Below are 15870 nucleotides of genomic sequence, written 5' to 3'. Positions count from 1 at the left end.
TTTATTCTCCAAATTTTGGGGAATAGAAGAGGATAAAGACTTTAAAATTGTGACTGCATTTAGACTGGGCAGATCGGTGAAGAAAGACAAGTCCAGAGACTGTTTGGTTATTCTGAAATCAAGAGAGGAAAGAGACAAGATACTAGGCCTACATTTCAAAAAATCTCTAGAGATAGAAGGTAAAAAGGCTGAAATTTACAGAGATATACCCAAACTGTTATTGGATCTTAGAGCCTCATACTTAGAACTGGCAAAGTTGTTGAGAAACAACACAATCCCTTATAGGTGGGAGTTCCCGCAAGGACTATCATTTAGCTATAAAGGAAGGAAAATAAGAATCAGAACACCAGAGGACCAGCAGAAGTTTCTTCACGACAACGGGGAAGACCTCCAGAAAGGAGCAGTTGCGTCTTGGCCACCTCCACCACCAGGAACTAAACAGCCTGGAGCTGGACCATCACTGCCACCGCCGGGAACGGGAGAACTAGACACCCCATTGTAAGGCCTACAAATTGATTCAGGATGTCTCTGCAACTTCTTAGTTGGAATATAAATGGCGGAAATTCTCCAGAAAAAAGAAGGAAAGTATTCCATATATTGAAGAAAGAGCAATTGGACATTATTTGTCTGCAAGAAACACATGTGACAAGGCTTCATCGGAAAGTGCTAATCAATAAAAGGTTAGGCCAAGAATTTATTTCTTCGGACAGAGTTAAGAAAAGAGGAGTAGTGATCTACGCAAAGGAGAGCCTGTCACCGAAATTTCTATTTAAAGATGAACAAGGCAGAATTTTGGCTATTGAAATTCATACACATGGTGAAAAATTTTTGATATTAGGAATCTATGCGCCAAATGATGGAAAATCGGAATTTTTTAAGAAGCTGCATGAGACTTTACTGGATTATCTAGACTATAACAACATCATTATGTTGGGAGATATGAATGGGGTTGTCTCTGTAAATATGGATAAGTCGCAGAGTGCAAATATAACAAAAGAAGGCAGACTACCTAAAACTTTTTTTGAAATGACAGACAATATGGATTTGATTGATATATGGAGAGTCAAGAACCCCCTAGGAAAAGAAGGAACTTTCTTTTCTGAAGCTCATTTGTCATGGACACGAATCGACCAAATATGGACACGAATCGACCAAATATGGACAACTAAAGGACTGGCACCTAAAACTAGAAAAGTGGAAATCTGCCCAAAAACTTGCTCCGACCATAATGCTTTGAAAATGGAATTGAGACTAAACATAACCGGATCCTTCAGATGGAAAATGAATGACACTTTATTCAGAGATCAGGAGATTGTGAAGAAGGCCCAAAAAACTTTAAAAGATTACTTTGAGATAAATCTGAACACTACGGTGGAAAAAAGAATAATCTGGGACGCAAGTAAAGCGGTGATGAGAGGGTTTCTAATACAACAAAGCACTGTAAAGAAAAGACTCTGGAATGAAAAGAAGCAGAAGATATTGGAGAGAATAAGTGAGGGTGAAAGGAAATTAAGATCTAGGCCCAAGTCTAAGGAAGTGCTGAGAGAAGTGAAATTTTTCCAGGCCCAATATATGAAACTGATAAACCAAGAAGTGGAGTGGAAAATTAAACAAATGAGACAAAGATCTTTCGATTCAGCAAATAAGTGTGGGAAACTGCTAGCATGGCAGTTGAAAAAAAGACAAAAACTAAATACAGTTACAAATCTAGAGATTGAAGGAAGAATGGTTCAGAAGCCTGAAGAAATTAGGAAATGTTTCCAGAGATATTTCAAAGATCTCTATGCACAAGGGCCGCAGAAAGAATCTGAGATAGATCAATTTATTAAAACTAACGGATTACAAAAAATTTCTCAGGAAATGAGAACAACCCTGAATGTTAAAGTTACACAGCAGGAAATCGAGAGTGCCATACAGAACCTCCAATTAGGCAAATCTCCAGGCCCTGATGGACTTACCTCCAAATATTATAAGGTTTTGAAGGACTATTTGATACAACCCTTGATGGAGGTATGTAACCAGATTATGGAGGGTAAGAAGGCACCAGAAACGTGGAAAGAAGCTTTCATCACATTGATTCCTAAAACAGAAACTGAAAAGACTCAACTTAAGAACTACCGTCCCATCTCACTCCTAAATGTGGATTACAAAATTTTTGCAGACATTTTGGCAAATAGATTTAAAAAAGTACTGAATGAAGTGATTCACAAAGACCAAGCAGGCTTTCTCCCGGGTAGGCATTTGTTTGACAACACGAGAAACATTATTGACATTTTGGAACTCTTACAAACAAATATTAACACTAGAGCGGCGTTAATTTTTATTGATGCGGAGAAAGCCTTTGACAACATTTCTTGGATGTTCATGAAGAAAAATTTGGAAGGGATGGGAGTGGGACGGGGGTTTGAAAATGGTATAGAAGCAATATATTCAGATCAAAAAGCTAAATTGATAGTAAACAATGTGGTGACGGAGGAATTCAATATTGAAAAAGGGACACGACAAGGGTGTCCTCTATCCCCATTATTGTTTATCTCGGTCCTGGAGGTGCTTTTGAATATGATTAGAAGGGACCGGTCAGTTCGGGGCATTGAGGTCGGAGTGAAACAATATAAACTGAAAGCATTTGCAGATGATTTGGTACTAACATTACAGGAGCCAGTTTCTAGCACAAAAAGAGTTTTGGATTTAATATCTGATTATGGTCGGGTGGCGGGATTTAAGTTGAACAAGCAAAAGACTAAGGTCTTAGCTAAGAACCTAACGTCTACAGAAACAGATGAGTTTTTGAAAGAGACAGGATTAAATGTGGTTAAAAAGGTAAAATATCTAGGGGTGTTCTTGACTTCTAAAAACTTGAATTTGTTTAAGGACAACTATGAGAAATGTTGGTCAGAAATCAAAAGGGATTTGGAAACTTGGACAAGACTAAAACTTTCCTTGTTAGGCCGAATAGCAGCTATAAAGATGAATGTTTTGCCGAAAATGTTATTTTTGTTTCAGACCCTGCAGATTGTGGACAAAGTGGTATGCTTCGGAAAGTGGCAGAAGGATATTTCTAAGTTCGTTTGGCAGGGCAAAAAGCCCCGAATTAAGTTTAAAATACTAACAGATGCGAAAGAAAGGGGGGGATTTGCCCTGCCAGACTTGAGGTTATATTATGAATCTGCAGCCTTCTGCTGGTTGAAAGACTGGTTTTTGTTAGAGAACACCGATGTCCTAGATCTGGAAGGGTTCGATAACGCTTTTGGGTGGCATGCGTATTTGTGGTATGACAAGGTTAAAGTTCATAAAATGTTCAAAAACCATATTGTTAGAAGAGCAATCTTTATGGTCTGGACAAAATATAAAGACTTATTGGAGAGCAAAACACCAAGGTGGCTTTCACCGGCAGAGGCCAAGGCACGTAAGAGACTTAACATGGAGGCCTATTGGCCAAAATATTGGGAATTAATAGAAAAAGATGGTGACAATTGGAAGCTGCAGAGTTTTGAAAATGTAAAAAGCAAGGTGCGAGACTGGTTGCATTATGCCCAAATTCGGGAAATTTTCAAAACAGACAAAAAGGTTGGGTTCCAGGTGGAAAAATCGAAATTAGAGACAGAATTGTTAGAACCTAAAGACAAATTACTTTCAAGAATGTATAACTTGCTGCTTAAATGGAATACACAGGATGAGACAGTCAAATCCGCCATGATAAAGTGGGCACAGGATATTGGACATAATATAATGTTTGAGGACTGGGAAAAGTTATGGACCACCGGATTGAAATTCACGGCATGTAGTGCCCTGAAAGAAAATATTATGAAAATGATATACCGGTGGTACATGACCCCAGTCAAGCTTGCTAAGATATATCACCTGTCTGATAATAAATGTTGGAAGTGTAAAGAGGCGGAAGGGACGTTCTTTCATCTCTGGTGGACATGTCCGAAAGTGAAGGCCTTTTGGGAAATGATCTATAATGAGTTAAAAAAGGTATTTAGATATACCTTGCCTAAGAAACCGGAGGCCTTCCTTCTGGGCATTGTAGACCAGAATGTGGTAAAGAAGGACAGAATTTTTTTTATGTATGCTACAACAGCAGCAAGAATTCTCATCGCAAAGTGTTGGAAGACACAAGATTTACCCACACTGGAGGAATGGCAGACGCAGTTGATGGACTATATGGAACTGGCGGAAATGACTGGCAGAATCCGAGACTTGGGAGAAGAAAAAATGGAAGAGGACTGGAAAAAATTTAAGGATTATTTGCAAAAATACTATAAGCTCTATGAATGTTAAGAAAATGCACTTTTTAGGAAATACTAGCCCCAGCAACGGTAATTAGGTGAAATGAAAACTAAGGTACAAGAAAAGAGAGGTGAAATTAAGGAAAATTTTTATTGCATTATGTTTTAACCACAACATATAAGATTATGGTTACAATAACTTTGATTTTGGTAACATGAAATTGAAAGATACAATAAGTAATGAATTGAAAGATATAATAATGAATTGAAAGATACAATAAGTAATGAAATAAGATAATAATATAGTTGAAGACTTCATATTATGAATATTGGGTTACAAATATATTGAAATGGGTAATATGACAAAATGAAAGATACAATAAGTGATGAAATAAGATAACAAAATGCTGAAGTTGGTATTATAAATAATGCAGATTCGGGAAGATGTGGGGAAGTCCAAAAGATCCTGTAAAAGAAATATGTTTTTTATGAAACTTTTGTATTTTATTTTTTGTTCTTTTTTTTTTCTGTGAAATTAATAAAAATATTTAAAAAAAAAAAAAAAGGAATAATGGCACACAAGGAAGATGCTGCTGGCAGTGTATAACAACAGCCTTTATTTCCACATCCCTAAATATCAGAATCTTAAGGCACAAATCAGTGCCTTATGAATTTCTATTCGTAACCTGAACTATTGCATGTTGTCATAACCATAAACTGATGGAGCTATCAGTTTATTTTACATGTAACAGGTAGATAGAAAGACTGACAGATAGATGATAGAGATAGATAGATAGATAGATAGATAGATAGATAGATGATAGATAGATAGATAGATAGATAGATAGATAGATAGATAGATAGATAGATATAGATAGATAAGCATAATAAACTATATCATCTATCTATCTATCTATCTATCTATCTATCTATCTATCTATCATCTATCTATCTAGTTGCTGTGTGCAATAAATTACTTAGAATACTCTTGTACTTCCTTCTTATCACTCAACACTATGCTGTATTAGTTAAATGTACGGCACATAACTTCAGAAATTTATTCCCTGGCATTTGCAGGAACGCATTTGCAGTAGTCTGATTATGCGAAAAAAGGGGAGGGGGGAAACCGAAGAGAGTATACTTTGCCAACATTTTCTTTGGTCACTGCTACTGATTTCTCATTTCTTATGCCAGTGTGATTGAACAATAAGATAATTTCATTCCCTGAAAATATTGCCTCAGGACTTCCAGGTTATGGCAATAACAATCTAATATCTACTTGAGTAACAATGTTAGGGGAAGCAATAAAGCCAAAAATTGCCCACACAATTATTAACATGCATTATATATAAATTGGGGGTGACGTGATTCAACGCCAAATTCAACAAAATTCATGAGCCATAAAAACAGATCTCAGGAAAAGCTCTTGCAAGCTCCTATTAAAATATAGCGTGACTACAAATATTTATCAATTACTTTGCACTAAAGCTTGGCAAGGATGCTGAGAAAATGATCTAGCAGAAGTTTATGTATCTCCATGCTGGAATATGGAATGGAAAAATCTGCAATATGGTTTAATGCCTTCATTCTTTACAATAAAACCTTCAGTTCACACTTATATTTCAGGTTGTTGTTTTTTTGTATCACTAATACTACACTTATGCAGGAATAGCCAGCTGCACAAATATAAGATGGGGGACACCTGGATCGCCAGAAGTACAGGTGAAAAGGATCTAGGGGTCTTGGTAGACCACAAGCTTAACAGGAGTCAAGAAGAAAGAAACAGTGGGGTCACTCAGAGGAGAAGATGGTGAAATGCAAACAGGGGACACAGAAAGGGCTGAACTCCTCAATGCCTTCTTTGCCTCAGTCTTCTCCGATAAAGAAAACAATGCCCGACCTGAAGAATTTGGAGCAAATGATTCAGCAGAGGAAACACAGCCCAGAATAACTAAGGAGATAGTACAAGAATACTTGGCTAGTTTAGATGTATTCAAGTCTCCAGGGCCAGATGAACTGCATCCAAGAGTATTAAAAGAACTGGCAGATGTGATCTCAGAACCACTGGCAGTCATCTTTGAGAATTCCTGGAGAACAGGCGAAGTCCCGGCAGACTGGAGGAGGGCAAATGTTGTCCCTATTTTCAAAAAGGGGAAAAGAGAGGACCCAAATAATTACCGCCCAGTCAGTCTGACATCAATACCAGGGAAGATTCTGGAGCAGATCATTAAGCAAACAGCCTGTGAGCACCTAGAAAGGAATGCTGTGATCACCAATAGTCAGCATGGATTTCTGAAAAATAAGTCATGTCAGACTAACCTGATTTCGTTTTTTGACAGAATTACAAGCTTGGTAGATGAAGGGAACGCAGTGGATGTAGCCTACCTTGATTTCAGCAAGGCATTTGACAAGGTGCCCCATGATATTCTTGTAAAGAAGCTGGTAAAATGCGGTCTTGACTATGCTACCACTCAGTGGATTTGTAACTGGCTGACTGACCGAACCCAAAGGGTGCTCATCAATGGTTCCTCTTCATCCTGGAGAAGAGTGACTAGTGGGGTGCCACAGGGTTCTGTCTTGGGCCCGGTCTTATTCAACATCTTTATCAACGACTTGGATGATGGACTCAAGGGCATCCTGATCAAATTTGCAGCTGACACCAAACTGGGAGGGGTGGCTAACACCCCAGAGGACAGGATCACACTTCCAAACGACCTTGACAGATTAGAGAACTGGGCCAAAACAAACAAGATGAATTTTAATAGGGAGAAATGTAAAGTATTGCACTTGGGCAAAAAAAATGAGAGGCACAAATACAAGATGGGTGACACCTGGCTTGAGAGCAGTACATGTGAAAAGGATCTAGGAGTCTTGGTTGACCACAAACTTGACATGAGCCAACAGTGTGACGCGGCAGCTAAAAAAGCCAATGCAATTCTGGGCTGCATCAATAGGAGTATTGCATCTAGATCAATGGAAGTAATAGTGCCACTGTATTCTGCTCTGGTCAGACCTCACCTGGAGTACTGTGTCCAGTTCTGGGCACCACAGTTCAAGAAGGACACGGACAAACTGGAACGTGTCCAGAGGAGGGCAACCAAAATGGTCAATGGCCTGGAAACGATGCCTTATGAAGAACGGCTAAGGGAGCTGGGCATGTTTAGCCTGGAGAAGAGGAGGTTAAGGGGTGATATGATAGCCATGTTCAAATATATAAAAGGATGTCACATAGAGGAGGGAGAAAGGTTGTTTTCTGCTGCTCCAGAGAAGCGGACACGGAGCAATGGTTCCAAACTACAAGAAAAAAGATTCCACCTAAACATTAGGAAGAACTTCCTGACAGTAAGAGCTGTTCGACAGTGGAATTTGCTGCCAAGGAGTGTGGTGGAGTCTCCTTCTTTGGAGGTCTTTAAGCAGAGGCTTGACAACCATATGTCAGGAGTGCTCTGATGGTGTTTCCTGCTTGGCAGGGGGTTGGACTCGATGGCCCTTGTGGTCTCTTCCAACTCTATGATTCTATGATTCTATGTGATGCAGCAGCAAAAAGAGCTAATGCTATTCTATGCTGCATCAATGTAAGCATTGTTACACCAAACATTGTTACCCCCCTCCCCCCAAGATTCCAGGGGTCGCAGGCGCTCACCCATGCTCATGTTTCTGTTATGAATTCCAAGCATGGCAGAGGCTGTAGAGTTTTAAGATATATGGTTTATTTTACATTTACATACTTCTGGAACTACATTGAGAGGAAGAGAGTTCACAACATTACATCTCCAGAGTGCCTCTCCTTGCTTCTCTCCTACTTTCAGCCCGCTTGAGCCCAGAGCAGCCAGCCTTGCTTCTCAGTCTCTGGGCTGTGGGCTCTCCAGTTAGCAGCCAAGATGGTTCTGGCCCTTTAACCTGTGCCTGGAGTTCTGGCCTGGACTGCCTTTCTTCTTCCCAGCACACCATTCAAAACGCAGCCTCCCCACTTTGGCCCCAGCTACTGCAAGTGTGGTCCAAAAAGCCCTAAATCGTCCTGCGACATCATACCCAGGCAACCTTCCAAATCTTCTCTCTCTGTCCACTCCTCAGAGCACTGGGAAAGGACAGCTCTTTTGCATTGCCAATAGCCCTTAATGGCCCAGTATTATTGCTTAATGGCCCTGCACTTAGCTAGCCCAGCCAGGCTGTTTTGCATGGGCTAACCCAGAAATTCCTCTGCAGCTTGTATTTCCCCCTCAATATTTCAAATATTATCTAAATACTACTATTTATTAATTTCTGCTATTCACTAATAGACTCTGGAACCCTAAATCTGTATCAGTGTCATGTGCTGATCAAGGGGAGACTCTATTCTGCCTTGGTCAGGCCACCCACCTGGAGAACTGTGTCCAGTTCTGGGAACCATAATTCTAGAAGGATACTGAGAAGATGGAATGTGTGTGCAGAGGAAGGCCAAGATGATAAAGGATCTGGAAACCAAGCCTTATGAGGAACAGCTGAGGGAGTTGAGTATGTTTAGCCTGGAAAAAAGGCAAATGAGAGGTGATGTAATAGCCACTTTCAAATATCTGACGGGCTGTCACATGGAAGATGGAGCAAGCTTGTTTTCTCCTGCTCCAGAGGGTAGGAAGGATCATTGGAGGTTTTTAAGCAGAGGTTGGATGGCCATTTGTCATGTATGATCTAGTTGAGATTCCTACATTGCAGGGGGTTGGACTAGGTTACTTCCCAACTCTATGATTCCATGATCCACTGATTGCTTAATAAATTTTTAATCATTACAGTTATTTACTGTATTTTGACATATTGCCAACTCATGGTTTAGAATTCTTAGTGGGGTAGGAGAGCTGAAAATAATGCCAATATATTTCACATCTGGCAACCCATACACCCCTTTGGTTTCAGATGATACATGGGTAAACGAGACTACAAAGCCTGGGACACAAATTTTCACAGCCCTGTAGCAGAAGTAATGTATTTAGTGTATACTCAATTCTGACCAAACGAAGCCTCCTAGGAGCAGAACTTTTTTCAGGGGGAACTCACAGGAAATCAGTTCTGGCACCTCTCAGATGAGTTCTGGCCATAGCTGTCAACTTACAGATTTGAAAATAAGGAATCAGCAGCCTTGAAAATAAGGGACCAGCAGCCAAAATAAGGGACCTGCAGCCTCGCCTGTTCCAGGCACTCCAGTCTTCCTGTCCTCCTGCAGTCTGATCAAACTCATGCTGGGTAGCTTCGAGAACACTGTCCAACCAACTTTGTAACCAGAGGTTCAACTGAATAGAATCTGAATCACATGCACCACAAGGCCTATGCAGCCTCAACTTAAGATGGCTCCCCGGCCTGGCTTTGCACTGCAAAGTTTGCAGCAGCACGTGCAACAAAATGGTGTCCAGCATTCAAAACCCCCCTCAGCTTGCATTAACTAGCCACACACAAGGCATGCAAGCTCCACCCCCAGTCATTCTTAGACTTCTTATTGGGTGAGCAACACAGCCAATCAACACAGTTGGAGCCTTCCTCCTCCCTGGCCGGCAGGGAGGGAGGGAGAGGAGCTGCTTCCTTTGAAATTTAAGGGACATCATTTAAGGGACATCCATCAATAAGGGACAGCAGCGGGACATGGCGCTGGAATAAGGGACTGTCCCTTCAAATAAGGGACACTTGACAGCTATGGTTCTAGTTGCAGATAGGTAGCCGTGTTGGTCTGCCATAGTCAAAACAAAATAAAAAAATTCCTTCCAGTAGCACCTTAAAGACCAACTAAGTTAGTTCTAGGTATGAGCTTTCGTGATACCTTCTTCAGATACCTTCAGATACCTGAAGCTATCTGAAGAAGTGTGCATGCACACGAAAGCTCATACCTAGAACTAACTTAGTTGGTCTTTAAGGTGCTACTGGAAGGAATTTTTTTATTTTGTTTTAGCTATGGTTCTGGCACCTTCCTGGTGGGCGCCATTGCCATTATAAGACAATGAGGGAGGTGTTCATGGTGAGTTCTGGCACCTCTTTTACTAGAAAAATAGCACTGCCTAGGAGGCTTTTGGGATGCATGTGGTGCTATGGTGTAAACCACTGAGCCTTGGGCTGGCTGATCGGAAGATCGGTGGTTCGAATCCCCACGACAGGGTGAGTTCCCACTGCTTGGTTCCAGCTCCTGCCCACCTAGCAGCTCAAAAGCACGTCAAAGTGCAAGTAGATAAATAGGTACCGCTCTGGCGGGAAGGTAAACGGCATTTCCGTGCGCTGCTCTGGTTCGCCAGCAGCGGCTTAGTCGTGCTGGCCACATGACCCGGAAGCTGTATGCCAGCTCCCTCGGCCAATAGAGCAAGATGAGCACCACAACCCCAGAGGCGGCCACGACTGGACCTAATGGTCAGGGTTCCCTTTACGTTTACCTTACTAGTTCTGCAACTGCAGCTTGATGCAAATCAGCCATGAGGGCATGACAGGAGCAGGAGAAATGGCTCTGTTTGCGATGCTGGCTAGCTGAGCATGTGTATATGAAGTCAGGGCTCAGCAATCATTGAAATTAGCATCTTTTCAATATGCAAGTATTTTGCTTCCAAAAGCCCAGAGACAAAAGACAAATATGCTGTTTTCCAGTTGCTAGGCTTGAAGACTAGGGCTTGAAATTTAATTGGCAGGGTTTCTGCATAGAGGCCTGTAGAACGTGTGACCCCAAAGCTGAATGTAACCCAGAAGACAGACATTTGTGCTTGCCAAGTGTTGGACTCAACTATCCTGCACATTCACCCCCATATTTGTGGTCCAAGACAGGAAGGAAAATCAGGAGGTTTATCAAGACCTTGGTGGGATGGAACACCAGTTTTTGCCGGCTTGATGGCGTGCAATGACCTATAAATATTATATGATATGGATGACATTGAAAAGCACGGGAGATACAGGAAGGAGACATTTTTTGTATTTTGCTTAAGGTGCCAAGACGCTTGAGGCTAACATTGCTCTGCTCTGAATTCAGAGCCAGAGCTTCAGAGCTGGATCAAGGCAGAATGGAGCGATTAAAGCGAAAGGCCCATTTCTGTAATTTTTAAATATAGAAATATTTACTTAAACTGAAAACTACTGCATAGCATTTTATAGGCCTTTTTCAGTAACTGAAACTCTTGACAGCTTCTCTCATAGTCATCGGAAACAGATGTGCAGAATTCCTGAAAGGAGGAGGTTGGAGGGGGGGATGAAGAACCTACAAAGTTTTACTGGAGGTTGTGTGTCATTTCGAATTTTAACAAGCTGCAAAGATCAGTGGAGATGCAGTCGCTCCCTTTCGGATGACTGCACAACAACCTTTTGAGCAAAAGGAAGAGCAAGCCATGTTGGATCCAGAAGGAGATACCCAGAGTATCTGTTCCAATGGTAGGAATCCCGCTTCTCTAGAAACAGGCTCCAAGACTGCAAGTGGGGGAGCTAAATGGTTTTATGGCCATGAAAAAAGAGAGAGGAGGTCTTTTCTTTTCCAGTCGGCATTTCAGATGCACGATCCTTTCCCCTTTCCTCCTTGGTTTAATGGGCTTTCTGCACCATGCTATGTTAATGAGAGGAAACATATTGTTCCTATTTATCTCATTTAAAACATAGAGCAAACCTGGGTGAGTTATGGCACATATGCAGTTCAGCACACACGATGCTCATTTGCCTATATAGAAAACCCCTTTTGCCCAGGCCAAAACTAATTGAGACTAACAATGCCCACTGGCCCAATCCCACAAGGAGGCGCTCCATCATCAGAATATCTAGGCACCAAAATGCAGCAAATGAGACATATATGTTGTCTACCAGCTGTCTGGCAGCCCCCCATTTAAACAGACCTCACCACCTGAAGAAACCTACGGAGCTTTTCTGTGGGAAAAGGATTCAGATAAATCGCCATGGGGCGCTGAGCTGAATAAATTACTGCTGCGCCAAAATCTGTCCTTTCTCAAATGTTTTCTTCCCCTGTGAAACAGGCTGCCATTTTTCTGCCTCGTTCTCAGGACACCGAATGTCGGTTATTAGAAGATTCCAGACAGATAAAAAAGAAAGTAATATGCATTGTCAAACTATGGAACTCAGTCCCACAAGAGATGGTGATGACCACCAACTTAGATGACTTTAGAAGGGAATTGGACAAATTCATGGGAGAGAGATGGCCATCAATGGCTACCAGCCATCATGGCTATGCCCTACCTCCACAGGTGGAGATGGCGATGCTTCTGAACACCAGCTGCTGGAAGCCACAGGGAGTGTGCTTGGATCCTGTTTGCAAGTTTCCTAGTGCTGGACTAGATGGGCAATTGGCCTGATCCAGGTGCTCTTCTTACATTCTTATGGCACATTAAAACTTCGGTGGGTGCAGGATTTTCAGCTCACCTTTTCATTGCAAGGTGGCTGAGGATGGTATCGCAGAGAAGGGGTAAAAAATGGTTTCAGTTTACCTTTAAAGGTTAATCTTTTTTATTTGCACCTTATGAAACAAGATGCGAACTGAAACACAGACACTCTTTTGAAATCTGCACTTCAGATTTTGCAATGCCATTCTCCAGCCAAGTAATGTGCACAATAATTCACACACTAGGGCAAAGAGTGCATTAAAATGCACGTATTGGTGAAAATAGCACACAGAACGCACTATAGCAGAGAAATCTGGTTTGCTCAAATGTGCCTATCAGGCAAAATTGCCTAAGAAAAGTGCATATATTCGGAGAACTTTGTGCTAAATGCTGATAAATGTGGAAATGTGGAGAACTGAAGACTGGAATAATGAGAAACTAGGAAAAGCTGAACTGGACAAATTTGTCCATCCGCGGTCGCATGTGTATGTTTTCCAGTAAAATTGCTCCAACACTCTGCAGTCTCCCTGACTGACTGCACTTCCTTAAAAAGCGCAATGGGAGGAGTTTCCTCATGGCATCTTCCCCTGAGCTTGGATGGCAGTGGAGGCACCTAGGAAGGCTGCAGAGAGGAGACCACTAGAGAGATGATTTGTTGAAGGAAAGAATGGACACTTGCAGGCACACTTTGGCTAACACAAAAGTAAGGTAAAGATGGAAAAATCCATGCTCCCCCCCCCCCCATGAAAATGTCTCTCTCCCCTTTGAGCATTTTCAAATCTCTTCTCAGTAATTGTTGGAGAATGGTAAAAAAACCATGGAAGAAATTTTCCAAACAGTACTAGGATAAATGCATTTCATTTTAACCTATTGTTATTGCACAAGGAAAGCTGTTCATAATAGGTCATAAATGAAGAAACTGGCATCATTTTGGCAATACAAATATGAGGAGTGAGGTCATATGAATCTTTTGGAGAGAGGGTGAGTGTTCCAACATACTTTAAAAACTCAACATACATTAGGTTGATGTAAAAACGCAGAAAACGAAAAAGCTATTCTTGATACAAGCAGCCTATTTAGAAGGAAATTAATTAAAGGCCGGACCCTGATCCCAGATCTCAGCAAGCCAAGAAACACTGGAATGTGCTCAGGTTCCATCTTTGTAGTCCACCAAGTAATGTAAGCTCTTGCGAAGCCAAATCATAGATAATTACATTTCTATCTGCTCGTTCTGTAAAAGAATACTTTGAAAGATAGGAAGCCTTTACAGAAACATCCCACAGACCTAATAGCTTAAATGTAATTTCTCTGAATCAGCAATGTGTGAGGGGGTGCTGCTGTGCTCACAGGAAAGGAGAATCAAGCAGGGAAATGTGCCATGAAATCAGGGGTGCTCTGGGTTGAGAAGGCACCTGCAGGGCCATCATAGACAACCCAGAATCCCCCCAACTTCAGGCTACCACACCCAGCCGCTTGTCTTTCCTGGTGAGCTCAGTTCTGCTGCTGCTCCACCCCTTCACACACCACTTCTGTTTCCCAGCGTAATTGCTAATTTTGTGGAATTAAGGTTGCGATCCCACATACATTTGTAGAGGTGGCACAGGGAAGTCAGCATTGCTTAACTGGCTTCCCAATGCTGTGTGACAGAGCTGGTTACTGAAGAGGGCCAAGACAATGGGGAGCTCTATGCTCCTCTATTCTTCCTCCTCTAGGTTACCAACAGCAATGTGCGGCATTGGGAATGCCACCCTCCCTGCTCTGCCCCACTGATCGCTACTGCTTCGTTGGGACTAAGTTCCATCGAACTCAGTAGAGCTTGCTTCTGAGTTGACGTGTATGGGATTGCACTCTAATATAATAGAAAATATTGCTCTCTCTGTGCTTGTGTGCGTGAGAGAGCATTTGCGTGGATGTGAATATGAAGCCCTATGTATCTCAGCCACACTTTGGTGCAACCAAGAGGTGGGTAAGATAAAGGGACCCCTGACCGTTAGGTCCAGTCGTGACCAATTCTGGGGTTGCGGCGCTCTTCTTGCTTTATTGGCCGAGGGAGCCAGCGTACAGCTTCCAGGTCATGTGGCCAGCATGACTAAGCCGCTTCTGGAGAACTAGAGCAGCGCACGGAAACGCCGTTTACCTTTCCGCTGGAGCGGTACCTATTTATCTACTTGCACTTTGATGTGCTTTTGAACTGCTAGGTTGGCAGGAGCAGGGACTGAGCAACGAGAGCTTACCCCATTGTGGGGATTCGAACTGCCGACCTTCTGATCGGCAATTTCTAGGTTCTGTGGTTTAACTCACAGCACCACCCACGTCCCTCTAAGAGGTGGGTAGAGGTATGAAAATAAAGGACGGCTCTATGGAGATGGATGGGGGCAACAGGCTTTCTAAGCTGGGATTTGGGTCTAGAAAACCACCAATACCTTTCAGCTGCCAGCTGTTGCAACAGCAGATAGAGAGAGCTAAGTTTTTATCCCAAGCTGGACTCTTCATCAGTCAAAGAGTTGAGAGTAAGGCAGGATGATGAAAAAAGAGAGTTCTGGCTTAGAATGCACAAGGTCCCCTCCCTTGCAATTGTTGTAATGGATTGCAGGGCATCCTTGGACACTACAGTGGTACCTTGGCTTACATACGCTTCAGGTTACATACGCTTCAGGTTATAGACTCCGCTAAGCCAGAAATAGTACCTCGGGTTAAGAACTTTGCTTCAGGATGAGAACAGAAATCGTGCGGCAGCAGCGGGAGGCCCCATTAGCTAAAGTGGTGCTTCAGGTTAAGAACAGTTTCAGGTTAAGAGCAGACCTCCAGAATGAATTAAGTTCTTAACCAGAGGTACCATTGTACTAGAACTGGGGCAAAGCTTCCCCACTGTACTAACTTCTTGGGCCACCTAGTGTCACAGCTAGGGAAAACATTTTTCCTCACCTAAAAAGTATCCCTAGAATAGCAGAAAGCAAAGTTCATGGCAATAGTAGATAATGACAGCATGCGATCCAACAACCTCAAGGAACTTTGTTGACTTGTCTTATGGAAGAACTGCTACGGAAGTTTCTGGAAAAACTACCAAAATGTCATTCCCCAAAAAGATAGAAGAAGGATCACATATGGAACCGTCCTGAGTTATTTCAAAACCTACAGCCCAGTTAAGCTGTGGTACTTGGAGTTTAGTGCATTTTTGCCTCTCCCCCCCTCACCCCGGGTTTAAGTTTTACATACCTTCTCTCAAATACAACATGGAGTCAGCCAGCATCTCAACTAATGCACTGAATATAATCATGGCCTGCCAGTGAAAGCTAAGTTGATTGCACAGAAATCAACTG

Source organism: Podarcis erhardii, assembly GCF_964252035.2.
Source record: "Podarcis erhardii genome assembly, chromosome: 9".
In the NCBI taxonomy this organism is placed as follows: Eukaryota; Metazoa; Chordata; class Lepidosauria; order Squamata; family Lacertidae; genus Podarcis; species Podarcis erhardii.
Note: the sequence above shows the minus strand (reverse complement) of the source record.